An 11,232-nucleotide genomic window follows, 5' to 3' on the forward strand; every position below is an offset into this window, starting at 1 on the left:
GGCAGCTTCCCCAACAGCTGGAATTGGAGCAAACCCCCAACACGGACAAAGCCTGGCACTTTTACCGAGAATTTGTAACCAGCTGTGATGTAGTTAATACTTGGCAGCAGGCCAGGCACTCCCATACCACAAGGAAGGATCCTCCCTACACACTTGGACCCCGCCCTCCCTCTGCAATGGAATCCTAAACTGTATTATATGGTTCAGCCGCTGCTTGGCACATAATGTCTTCTTGGTACAGTATGTATGTGACAATCCCCTTTGGTATTATCCGGACCAGTGATCTGCTAGGTCACTCCAATCCTCGACTCTGGGAGACAACCTTACCGTGCTCTGCTGTGAGAACCCCCACTCCTGGGCTGGTCACGCACAGCCTCTGGCATGTAAGCTGCTCCTTGGATTGTGCAACCGGATGACACTAGCCAATATCTCCGGTCCCACACACAACCCTGGGAACCTCCGTCTTACAGCGTCCAGTTATGCCCACTGGATGCTGCAAGCTTATATGAGTTCATCAATTTAACAAAGAAATTGATATGTACCAGGTTTGTTACCCCAAGGGGAGTATCTGACATGCTTCAAACCAAACGCACTGCTTCAGGTAGAACAGACAAACAAATTTATTAACTATAAAGATACATTTTAAGTGATTACAAGTCAAAGCATAACAAGTAAGATTTGGTCAAAGGAAATAAAAGCAAAACGCATTCTAAGCTGATCTTAACACTTTCAATGCCCTTACAAACTTAGATGCTTCTCACCATAGGCTGGTTGCTCTTCAGCCAGGCTCTCCCCTTTGATCAGCACTTCAGTCGCTTGGTGTGGTGTCTGTAGGTGTAGTAGGAAGAGCTGGCAAACGTCTCTTCCTTTTACCATGTCCTTTCCTCCCCCTTGGCTTTGCCCCTCCCTTCAGAGTCAAGTGAGCATTACTGAGTTTCTCTAAGCAAGGTTGAGTAATTCCCCTGGTGTGGCCTCATGCAGATGAGTCATCGCATTGTAGCTCCCTTGCTGGACAATGGCTGTGGATGGTTGTTTGATACCCCACCCAGGTGTTGGTTACTTTCCTTGCTGTTGCCTCTGGGGAGCTAATATCTGGCTGATTCCCCCAATTTACAGCATGTTTTAGTGACAACCATACTACACAATTCTCATAACTTCATATGCATTAATGATACACATCTATGGATAGAGAAATGACTTTCAGCAGATCATAACCTTTCCCCGATACCTTACAAGGCATGCTTTATATGGAAGATCACAATTATATGAAAATGAGGAATATGGGGGTTACAGCATGCTCCCCCACAGTATAGAATGTCACAATGTGACATACCTTATCTAAGCTGGTGACAGCGATAGCCAGCGGTGCATTAAGGTATCTTATGGTCTTGGAGGACACATGTCTGGCATCTCTTTCTATAAAGGAAGTTCTGTAGCCAGTCTGTAACTGGTACAGAGCCTGACCTACTATCAGCAGCCCTGCAACCTACCGTGTACAAGGAATACACGACATAGACCTACACGAGAAAATTAGGTTTGTTTAACCACATTTGTCAGGAATGTGAAAAATCCACACCCCTGAGTGGCATTGTTAAGCTATCTAAGTCCCCATGCAGACAGAACTAGGTGGAAGGAAGAATTCCTCTGTCGAACTACCTACCATCTCTCAGGGGGGTGGATTACCTACACCGATGGGAGAATCCCTTAGGTCGGCATAGGTGGTGACCTCTGCCGAAAGGCTACAGTGCTGCAGCTGTGCTGCTGTAGGATTTTAAGTGTAGACAAGCCCACAGTGTCAGAGGTAAAGGCGAAGGGGGTGAGGTAATATCTTTTATTGGACCATGGTGAGACAGACATGCTATCAAGCTTACAGAGAGCTCTTCTTAGAATTCAAACCAAAGGAAAACAGCAACAAAGTTTGCAAACAGAAATAAAGAAAAAGCAAGAAGCAACACAGGTTGGAGGATCTCATGAACATGCTTCTCTTCAATGCCCCAGCAAACTTCAGCTCTGAAAAACCTAGAGCGTGGACAGACTGAAAGCAGCGTTTTGGAAGATGTTGCTGCAGACATTCAGGCATCATCTTTACTTTATGCTGTGGGGAAGCTTTATATTTAAATCCCTTCCCTTTACTGAAAACAATCACAAAGGTGACTATGACAGAATTCTGGGTGTATTTGATGCACACTTTATACCTCAGAGAAATATGGTTTATGGAAGGGCGTGTTTTCACCAGAGATTTAAACAACCAGGGGAATCTACTGAATTGTTCATAAGCGCTTTGCATGCATTGACAGAAAACTGTGACTTTGGAACTGTAACACATGAAAATATTAGGGATAGTGTGGTTATTGGCCTGCCAGATAAATCTTTCTCAGTAACTAAAATTAAAGACAGACTTAAACTTTCACACAGCTACCCAAAGAACAAAGCCCTCTGAACCGGAGCAGCAAAACAAACTTCGCAAACCTGAAAAACCAGAAGCTAGCTTAGAAACTGAAAACAGATTCAGGGAGAGCTTAATTTGTGCTGAGGCTACTCAGAGCCAAGCCCCCTGGGGACCTCCCTCCTCAGGCCGGGGCCCGGGCTGCCCCGGGGGAGCCTCCTCCTTGCACTGGGGCAGCTGCTCTTTCGGCTGGGCCCAACGGCCCCCGTGACACCTGCTTGTCGCACCAGGGCCCAGCCTTCCAGTGCCTCCCCTTCAGCCCAGGGCTTTTCAATCCTATTTGAGCTCTGCATCGATTGTTATTTCGCCACTCAGGCCACCACTCACATTCCACCATCCTCCCCCCCCGCCTTCTGAGGGGCTGGGCCACCTGCCACTCAATCATCCCAGGCAGGCCCTGCAGGTGGACTGGCCAATCGCTCTGCCGCTCGCTTGCAAGACCTGCCCCTTATTGGCTCCCCAGCCTGGGACCCCAGCGTGGTTCCCACTTCTCCCGGCTGCTGATTAGCTGCCTTTTTAGGTGTGCTGAGCCTCTCTCCCCACATAGGCTAGGAAGGGGGGACAGTGCTGGCCAGTCAGGGCTGCCATGGGGGGCAGGGCTGGACTTTGGGGTTGAACCTGAGGTTCCAGCTGCATGAGTGTAGCTCTCGCTGGGAGGGGAGGAATTCCTGGGTGCAGGGGAAACAGGAGGATGGATTTCCTGTTGTGGGGGGGGAGCCCTTCTGGGGGGGAGAGGAAGCCAGTGGGAGGGACAGGAAGACCCTGGGGGAGGGGGACTGTGTGTGGGAGGAGATCCCAGGAAGATGTGAATGGGGAGGGGAAACAATATTATCATTCATGCCTGAGCCCCAGCACCTCTTCATTTACAAATCAAGCACTGGCCCCTGCATGACTGCTAAAAGTCATCATAGTAAAACCTCTGGGGCAAGGAGAGTTAAGTCCCAGGAAAACTACAAAGCCTTTAAGGCTAAATGCACAAGATGTGGAAAAATTCATTGCCCAAAAGATGTATGTCCAGCTAAAGACACAAAGTGAGCTGTAGCTCACAAAAGCTTATGCTCAAATAAATTGGTTAGTCTCTAAGGTGCCACAAGTCCTCCTTTTCTTTTTGCAAATACAGACGAACATGGCTGTTACTCTGAAAGATGTAATAAATGCACAAAATGCAGACATTTTGCAGCTGTTTGCCATACTAAGGCAGTCATGAAGCTGACTGTGATTACTGACAGTCAAGAGCCATTTTTTCTGGGATCTGTCATGTGTGATGACACAGAGCTGGCCTGGAAAGTGAAAATGAACAGTCACAAAAACACTATTGACTTTAAAATTGACTCAGGAGCAGGTGTGACAGTCATATCAGAGGGGACTTACAATCACCTTCAATCCCTCCCAGAGCTGAAGTGACCTAACTAGTCCTGGAGCTATTCTGAACTATATGGACCAGTTAACCACAGAAACAACTTACAAAGACAAAAGGTTTGCATTCAGAGTGCATGTGATCAAAGGATCAAAGACCAACAAACTTCTCAGCGGCAGAGTGGCAGTCATGATGGGCCTAGTGAGAAAGGTGGAAGAACTCAATGGAGCAGTTACTGCAATTGGATTTTTGAAAGGAGATCCAGTACAAATAACCTTGAGAGACAATGCTGAACCATGTAGAATAACAATGCCTCTACAAGACAGACCTTGAAAAAGACTAGCTGCAGACTTGTAGAATTCAGAGCATATCATTATCTGATCATAGCAGACTATTTTTCCAGGTATGGAGAAGTAATGTATTTGGAAAACAAGGTATGCTGCAGTGTCATTGAGAAGCTGATATGCACTTTTGCTCCCTTTGGTATTCCAGAACAACTAGTGATGGACAATGAACCAAAATTCACTGCAGCGGTAAGTCAGTCCAAATGAAATATGATTTTGATCATATTAGTAGCAGCCCACATTCCCGACAAGCGAGTGGAGAGGCTGAGACAGCTGAGAAAATCCAACAGCAGTAGCAAGGAATGGGTCTTCTTCTGTGCTAGCCATCAACACCAATATGGAGATAGTCCAGCACAACTCCTGATGAGAAAACAATTCAGAACTGCTGTTCCAACTGAGGAAAAGGATCTACCTCCAGAATGGCCAGACATGAAACAAATAGCCAAGTCTGATAAAAAAGATTACAAACACTTCTATAACAGATGTCACTGTTACAGAACTGCCATATCTAGAACCTGGTGCCCGTGTTTGTGTCAAACTGGATGGAGAAAAAGGACGGACAACTCCTGCTGTCATAAAGAAAACAAACAAACAAACAAAAAAACAAAAAAAGTGCCTAGATCATATGTGATCGAAACTGAGAGTGGAAAGTTCAACAAAAACCATTGATATCTATATTTTGTTCCTCAGAAAGAACAGAAGCAATGTTGCCAATTAAGTCATTGGTTGGAAATTTGAATTGAAATTGCAACATTAATCTACACCTTAAAAGCATGTATGGTATATGATAAAATACTAATACCTGAGAAAGCATAATAGGTTTGAAAAGTATGAACAAAGTCTAGCTTCCTCACACAGCTGCTGTTTTTTATGACAATGTTGGTGCATTTGTTTCAGTGATGCTGGCCAACCTAATAATTTTAAATTATGATCTGTGATTAAGGTCTGAATGAGCTCTTCCCTGACAATTAGCGATGAGCCAGGAGGTGTTACCTATCAGCTTTGTGTTCTTGGGGAACCAGGGCGCAGCAGCCAGCCTGTCTGACTCAAGAAGGACCTTCTGCTCCCCAGATCGGATTGAACCAAAGCTGATCAGAAGAAAGACGTACAAAAAGCAATGAAAAGGCAGTAGGAGACACACCTAAACCCCTGGGATAAGGGTGACAGGATTAGGGAAATTCCCCTAGCCTCATTTCCATCAAAGATGGGACAGGGAGTCATCTCCATTAGCATACAGAATGGAGAACAGAGATTCCAAGGCACGAACCGCACAGAACTCTTGGACCAGAAAAGCAGGGAAGCACTGCATGATGGGGAATCTCTGCTCCAGATGTTAATGAATCCACACCTGCACACACCCAGCTCAGTAGTTATCAGAACAATTCTAGTAAAAAATCCTTTATTGGTACCCAAAATACTGAAGCTGCATAACTGCATTGTGAGCTCCATGGAAGAAACACCGACCATAGCCAGGAATAATCAGTTCCTATTGTCTAGCCTGAACAAAACAACTGTGGTATACTCCCTTGAGCCATCAGTTTACCCACAAACAAATCTAGTGTTCTCCCTTGAACCATTGTTCTTTCCCTAGAAAAACCCCTACCCATGCTCAAGTAAGTGCTCTGAGGCCTGGATCGAAAATCTGTATCAGTTCCATTGGGACTTCATCTTCTCCTGACTGATCGTGCTGGGGGCTCTGCCTGTCTCCAGCACTCTGGACCCTCAGCTACCACCACCACCTGGGAACCTGATTGATTCAAGCTTCACGGAGTGGTGAGAACTCATCTCTCTCTCTCTCTAGGTATAGCCTTCTGACCCTGACTTGTATGATCAGTAAGAGTTTTTTTAACCTTTTATCATCAAATTTAAGTTAGATTTACTATAATAACTGTTTTGTTTGTTTGGCTCCCCTTGTATGGTTATTACCTGGCAATAAATAATTGTCATGCTTAAGCTGGTTGCTTCTCTCTCTCTCCCCACCCTTGTGGGTATTTTTTGCCTTCCCCATTCGCTCTGCAGCAATGCTCCTCGTACCTAAACTAAAGATCCCCAGAGCACCCAAAAATCCTGTGGGGTTTGCTCATCAAGTGGGTTACTACCAGAACACCTGTAATGTGAAAGTGGGGATAGGGACGTTCTGAACCTGGGGGATACAAAGGTGGCAGCTTGGAAGTGTTGCTCGACCCAGTCTGCTGAGTCCAGGGGCATATAAGGGATCAGGTTGGGAGTGCTGATTAACCCGGTCCTCTCAGACACGCTTTCTTAATTTGTGTGTGTGTGTGTGTGTGCGCGTGTGTGTGTGTGTTTGTTCATCTGATTCTGGGTCTGGAGGAACCCAGCCCTGGGGAACCTAAGTCCTGCAGGATAGCTCCATTGGGAGGGCACTTGCAGCAGGGACGAGTAGAGCTCCATATGAGAACACAAGTGACACAAGCAGTACATTGATAGAATTACAGAACCCTCCCCCCTCTTCTCGGAAGAGTAACCCTAATAAATGAGCATACCCCAAAGTAATGGGCGAATCTGGTAACAAATTGGTGGAGGAACCCGGGCAGCACGTGACCCCAATCACATGGTACTTGTTCAGTAGTTGCTGCAGAGTGGGGAAACTGAGGCACAGAGCTAAGCAAACTGTCTCTTCCTTTTTCAGACTAAGCTCCTTTAGCGAGGTCCCTCTCTCATAGAATATTTGATAACATCCTGTAATTTTTAAGTTAAGAATCATGCTTAGAATAACAGTAGGACCATGCAATAAGGAGTTAAAGAGTTGTGCCTTAAAAGTAAAGATTTTAGAGCAATACTCTGACAGCATGAAAGGGCTTTTGGTAGGGATCATTAGTGAGATAAGGGAAGTAGAGATGGCTGGAAAAAAAAAACCCTTGGCCGCTCGCTTGAGACAGGAGAAAACCAACAGGTTAGAGAGATGGGTAATGAAGAAAGGGAAATGCCCCTGGGAAAGGGGGTGCTTTAAGGGTGAGAATCCCCTGCTTGAAGCGAGTCTGAGCTTTGAACAATATTGCACAACCTTTAAGCCACGGGGTAGCAGAAAGAATGTGGCTGCTGCATGGGTGTTATTTTATGCATGTCTGGAAATGGTTGAAATGATAAAGGGAAGGCAGGAACTGGAGCTGGAGAAAAAGCAGTTACAACAGCGTTTGAATAAATGAGAGACAGATGCGTGTGAATTTAGAGCAGAAAAGCTTAAAATGGTGACTCTACTTAGAAATATGCAAGAGGAGAGAGACAAGGCCAGCAGGAATGCAGAACAGTATAGGAAAGATATAACACTCACAAAATTTTGTTAGAAAAAGTGAGAGCAGCAACTTGCTTCCTTGCAAATGAGAATAAGGCAGCCAAGGCAGCAGCAGGCCATCAGAAGTGTGAGGCAGAGATTAATAAATTGTGTGCCCAAGTGAGAGCCCATAAAGGGGTGGTAGTGGCTGTAAGGTTGAGGGAGGAATGCGATTTGGAGCCCCCTGGGAAAAAAAGTACCCCCTGATGCTGACCCCGAAAACCCATTCAACCCTGATTCGCCACAAATACATAATGTTGCCCCTGTTTCCACAAGGGAGGTTAAACACATAGTTGCAGGAGCCGATCTTCCCACAACAGAGCTGGTCACGGACGAAGTAAGATGGTCTCCTAATCAGGAAACCATAAGTCACACAAGCAATTTCCTTAGCAACAGGGTGTAGCCTCCTTTACTCTGGCAACCATCCAAACAAACAGTGAAACAGGAAGGGGAGAAGATTAGCATCCCAGCAGGGTGGCTGGTAACATGAAACTTGTTAGAACCTGAAATGTCCTATATGCAAAATCACTGTTGTATTGTGTGTCAGAAGAACAGAAAGAAAGAAAGAAACTGAAAGAGAGAGAAAAGCAAGAAATGGCAATGCTTTTAAGATTAGCAACTCAGATTAGCCGGATCTCATTCCCATTGACTTTAGTGTGTGCAGAATCTGCCCCTGAGATTTTTGATTTTAGACACAGTGGTGGCAGATAACAGAACAAGGAGCAATGGTCTCAAGTTGTAGTGCGGGAGGTCTAGGTTGGATTAGGAAACACTATTTCACTAGGAGGGTGGTGAAGCACTGGAATGGGTTACCTAGGGAGGTGGTGGAATCTCCTTCCTTAGAGGTTTTAAACACCCGGCTTGACAGAGCCCTGGCTGGGATGATTTAGTTGGGGTTGGTTCTGCTATGAGCAGGGGGTTGGACTAGATGACCTCCTGAGGTCTCTTCCAACCCTGATCTTCTATGATTCTGTGATTTACAAAGCAAAAAACAAACAAACAAAAAATGAAAAACTAAATATGAAAACACCTTGCTCTCATAATTTGGTATGATAAAGGTACTTTACACACATATCTTGTATAGAAATACAGGGGTCTCAGCCTATTCGCATTGAAGTCAATGGAAAGGCTCCCTGAGGGAGCTGAATCAGACCCATTCTGTGTGTGTCATCATGTATACATAGGTTTTAGAAAGGATGCAAATTTCAGCTTTAAACAGAAACCATGTTAAACCCATAACTATGGTTCATCAATACCCCATGCTGCTCATACACATGGGCACTGATAATACTGTCAGGTCTGAACTGCAGCAGATCAGCAATGGCTACCAGGCTCTGGAAGCTAAGGTGAAGGGACCAGGGGTGTAGGTTCTGTTCTTATCCATCCTGCTGGATGAGGGTAAAGGCCCAGGCAGGGACATGTGCCTCCTAGAGATTAATGCATGGCTGTGCAGATGGTGTCCACGGGAGGACTTTGGCTCACTCAACCATGGGATGCTGTGGTCTGCTGGGGAGAGATTGGGTCCACCTGACCAAGATGGGGAAGAGCATCTTGAGTCTCTGACTTGCCAACCTAGTGAGCAGGGCATCAAACTAGGCTCAAAGGATGCAGGTGACAAAAGACCACAAGTAAGTATATAAAAAAAGGCGACCTTAACAGAGGGTTAGATTTTGGGAGGGACACAGGAAATTATAATAGGGTTATAGAAGCTACAAGAGGGAAATCAATGGGGGAATCTGATCAGCATCTTAGATATCTATACACAAATGCAAGGCAGATGGGGAATAAACAGGAAGAACTGGAAGTATTAGTACACCAGAACAGTTATGATTTAATTGGCATCACAGAGACTTGGTGGCTTAAGACTCATGACTGCAATGTTGGTATAGAGGGGCATGGTTTGTTCAGGAAGGATTGGCAGGGTACAAACAGAGGAGGGGTTGCATCATATATCAAGAATATATATATACAGATTCTGAGGTCCAAAAGGAGGTGGGAGGCAGACAAGTTGACAGTCTCTGGGTAAAGATAAAAAGGAGTAAAAAATAGGGGTGATACAATGGTAGGCATCCCACAGTAGGCCACCAAATCAGAAGGTGGTAGATGAGGCATTTCTAGAACAAATAACAGAAATATCCAAAACATAAGCCCTGGTCGTAATGGGGGACTTTAACTACCTAGATATCTGTCCAGTAAGTTCTTGGGATGTACTGGGGACAACTTTTTGTTCCAAGAATTGGAGGAAGTAACCGGAGGAACAGCCATTTTAGACTTGATTCTGACTAATGGGGAGGAATTGTTTGTGACTCTGAAGGTAAAAAGCAATTTGGGCTAAAGTGATCATGGAATGATAGATTTCATGATTGAAAGGAAAGGAAGGAGTGAGAGCTACAGAATAAGGCCATGGAATTAAAATAGACTTTAAGAGAGAATTGGTAAGTAAGTGTTACCAACTCATCCAGGATTCTCCCAAGGGTTTAATCTTCGGTGGTGGAGTGGCTGAATACAGAGTCGAGGTCTTCTTTGAAACCTTTATTTAACAGCAGAAGGCATTCATATAGTCATTCCCCCGACTATAAGCCAGCTATCCGTAATAGTCAATGCAAGGCTTACCTTTCAATGACTGGGGAGCTTGGTGGGTTGAGATGGATTCACTGTCCGGCTCGTTCTTCCTCAGGCTGATCCTTCTTCCTCTGCCTCATTCAGCTCCTCCCTTATCATAAAATTTCCTATGACTCTTGCACTGAATGATCCAAGCTTTAATGATACATTCAAACTAGCAACAGTCAACTAGCAACTGCTAATACTTGTTAACCCTTTCCTAGCTGCTTGAGAGAGAGAAAGAAAAGAAACAAAACTTAATTAAGAACATTCAGTTCTACAGTGAATACGGTACAGCAGGTAAAAACACAGTTAACAGTCAGTCCTGTAATCAGTGCGTCAGAGCAGGTAAAACACGCCACACTCAATTCAGCAGTCAGTGTGGCAGGGCAAGTCCCATGCACTCAAAGGGTTAACCTTCAGCTCCGAAAGCAGCAAGCAGCAACCCTTAGCTGTGCAAGCAGCAAGGGCATCTGTGCTCCAGGTGTTCCAGAGGAGGAGAATTAGGAGAATTCTCTCTGCTCCTGCTCCTGCAGGACCTTACTGGGAGCTCATGGGAAGAAAACCTCAGGGAAAAAGGAGTTCAGGAGAGCTGGCGGTCTCAAGGAGGCAGTATTAAAGGCACAACTGCAAACTATCTCTGTGCAAAGGAAAGATAAGTAGAATGGTAAGAGGCCAATATGGCTCCATTAGGAGCTCTTTAATGACCTGAAAATAAAAAGGCTATTACCAGCAGGAGAGTGAGTTTGTGTGTGTGGTTTTTGGAGGGGGATGAGGGGGTGAGAGAACCTGAATTTGTGCAGGACATGGCCCACCTTGATTTTCATGCACGTTGTAAGGAGAGTGGTCACTTTGGATGGGCTATTACCAGCAGGAGAGTGAGTTTGTGTGGGGGGGGGGCGGAGGGTGAGAAAACCTGGATTTGTGCTGGCAATGGCCCAACTTGATGATCACTTTAGGTAAGCTATTACCAGCAGGAGAGTGGGGTGGGAGGAAGTATTGTTTCATGGTCTCTGTGTATATAATGTCTTCTGCAGTTTCCACAGTATGCATCCGATGAAGTGAGCTGTAGCTCACGAAAGCTCATGCTCAAATAAATTGGTTAGTCTCTAAGGTGCCACAAGTACTCCTTTTCTTTTTGCAGAATCATAGAATCATATAACCATAGAATATCAGGGTTGGAAGGGACCTC

General features: G+C 45.3%; 1 protein-coding gene across 3 annotated transcripts in view; it reads right to left on the reverse strand.

Annotated features, from left to right (window-relative positions):
• Positions 1-10,750, reverse strand: part of NUGGC (nuclear GTPase, germinal center associated) — a 90,478-nt gene extending 79,728 nt beyond the window's left edge. For 2 of the 3 annotated variants that reach the window (XM_037893770.2, XM_037893766.2), the window contains exon 1: positions 762-1,047. The gene's annotated coding sequence lies outside the window, so the exon portion shown is untranslated. Of the gene's footprint in view, positions 1-761; positions 1,048-10,052 lie in introns of those variants that run through there. The other variant, XM_037893767.2, reaches the window with a different exon arrangement.
• Positions 10,751-11,232: the final 482 nt, after the last annotated feature.

Source organism: Chelonia mydas, chromosome 3, assembly GCF_015237465.2.
Source record: "Chelonia mydas isolate rCheMyd1 chromosome 3, rCheMyd1.pri.v2, whole genome shotgun sequence".
Classification (NCBI taxonomy): domain Eukaryota; kingdom Metazoa; phylum Chordata; order Testudines; family Cheloniidae; genus Chelonia; species Chelonia mydas.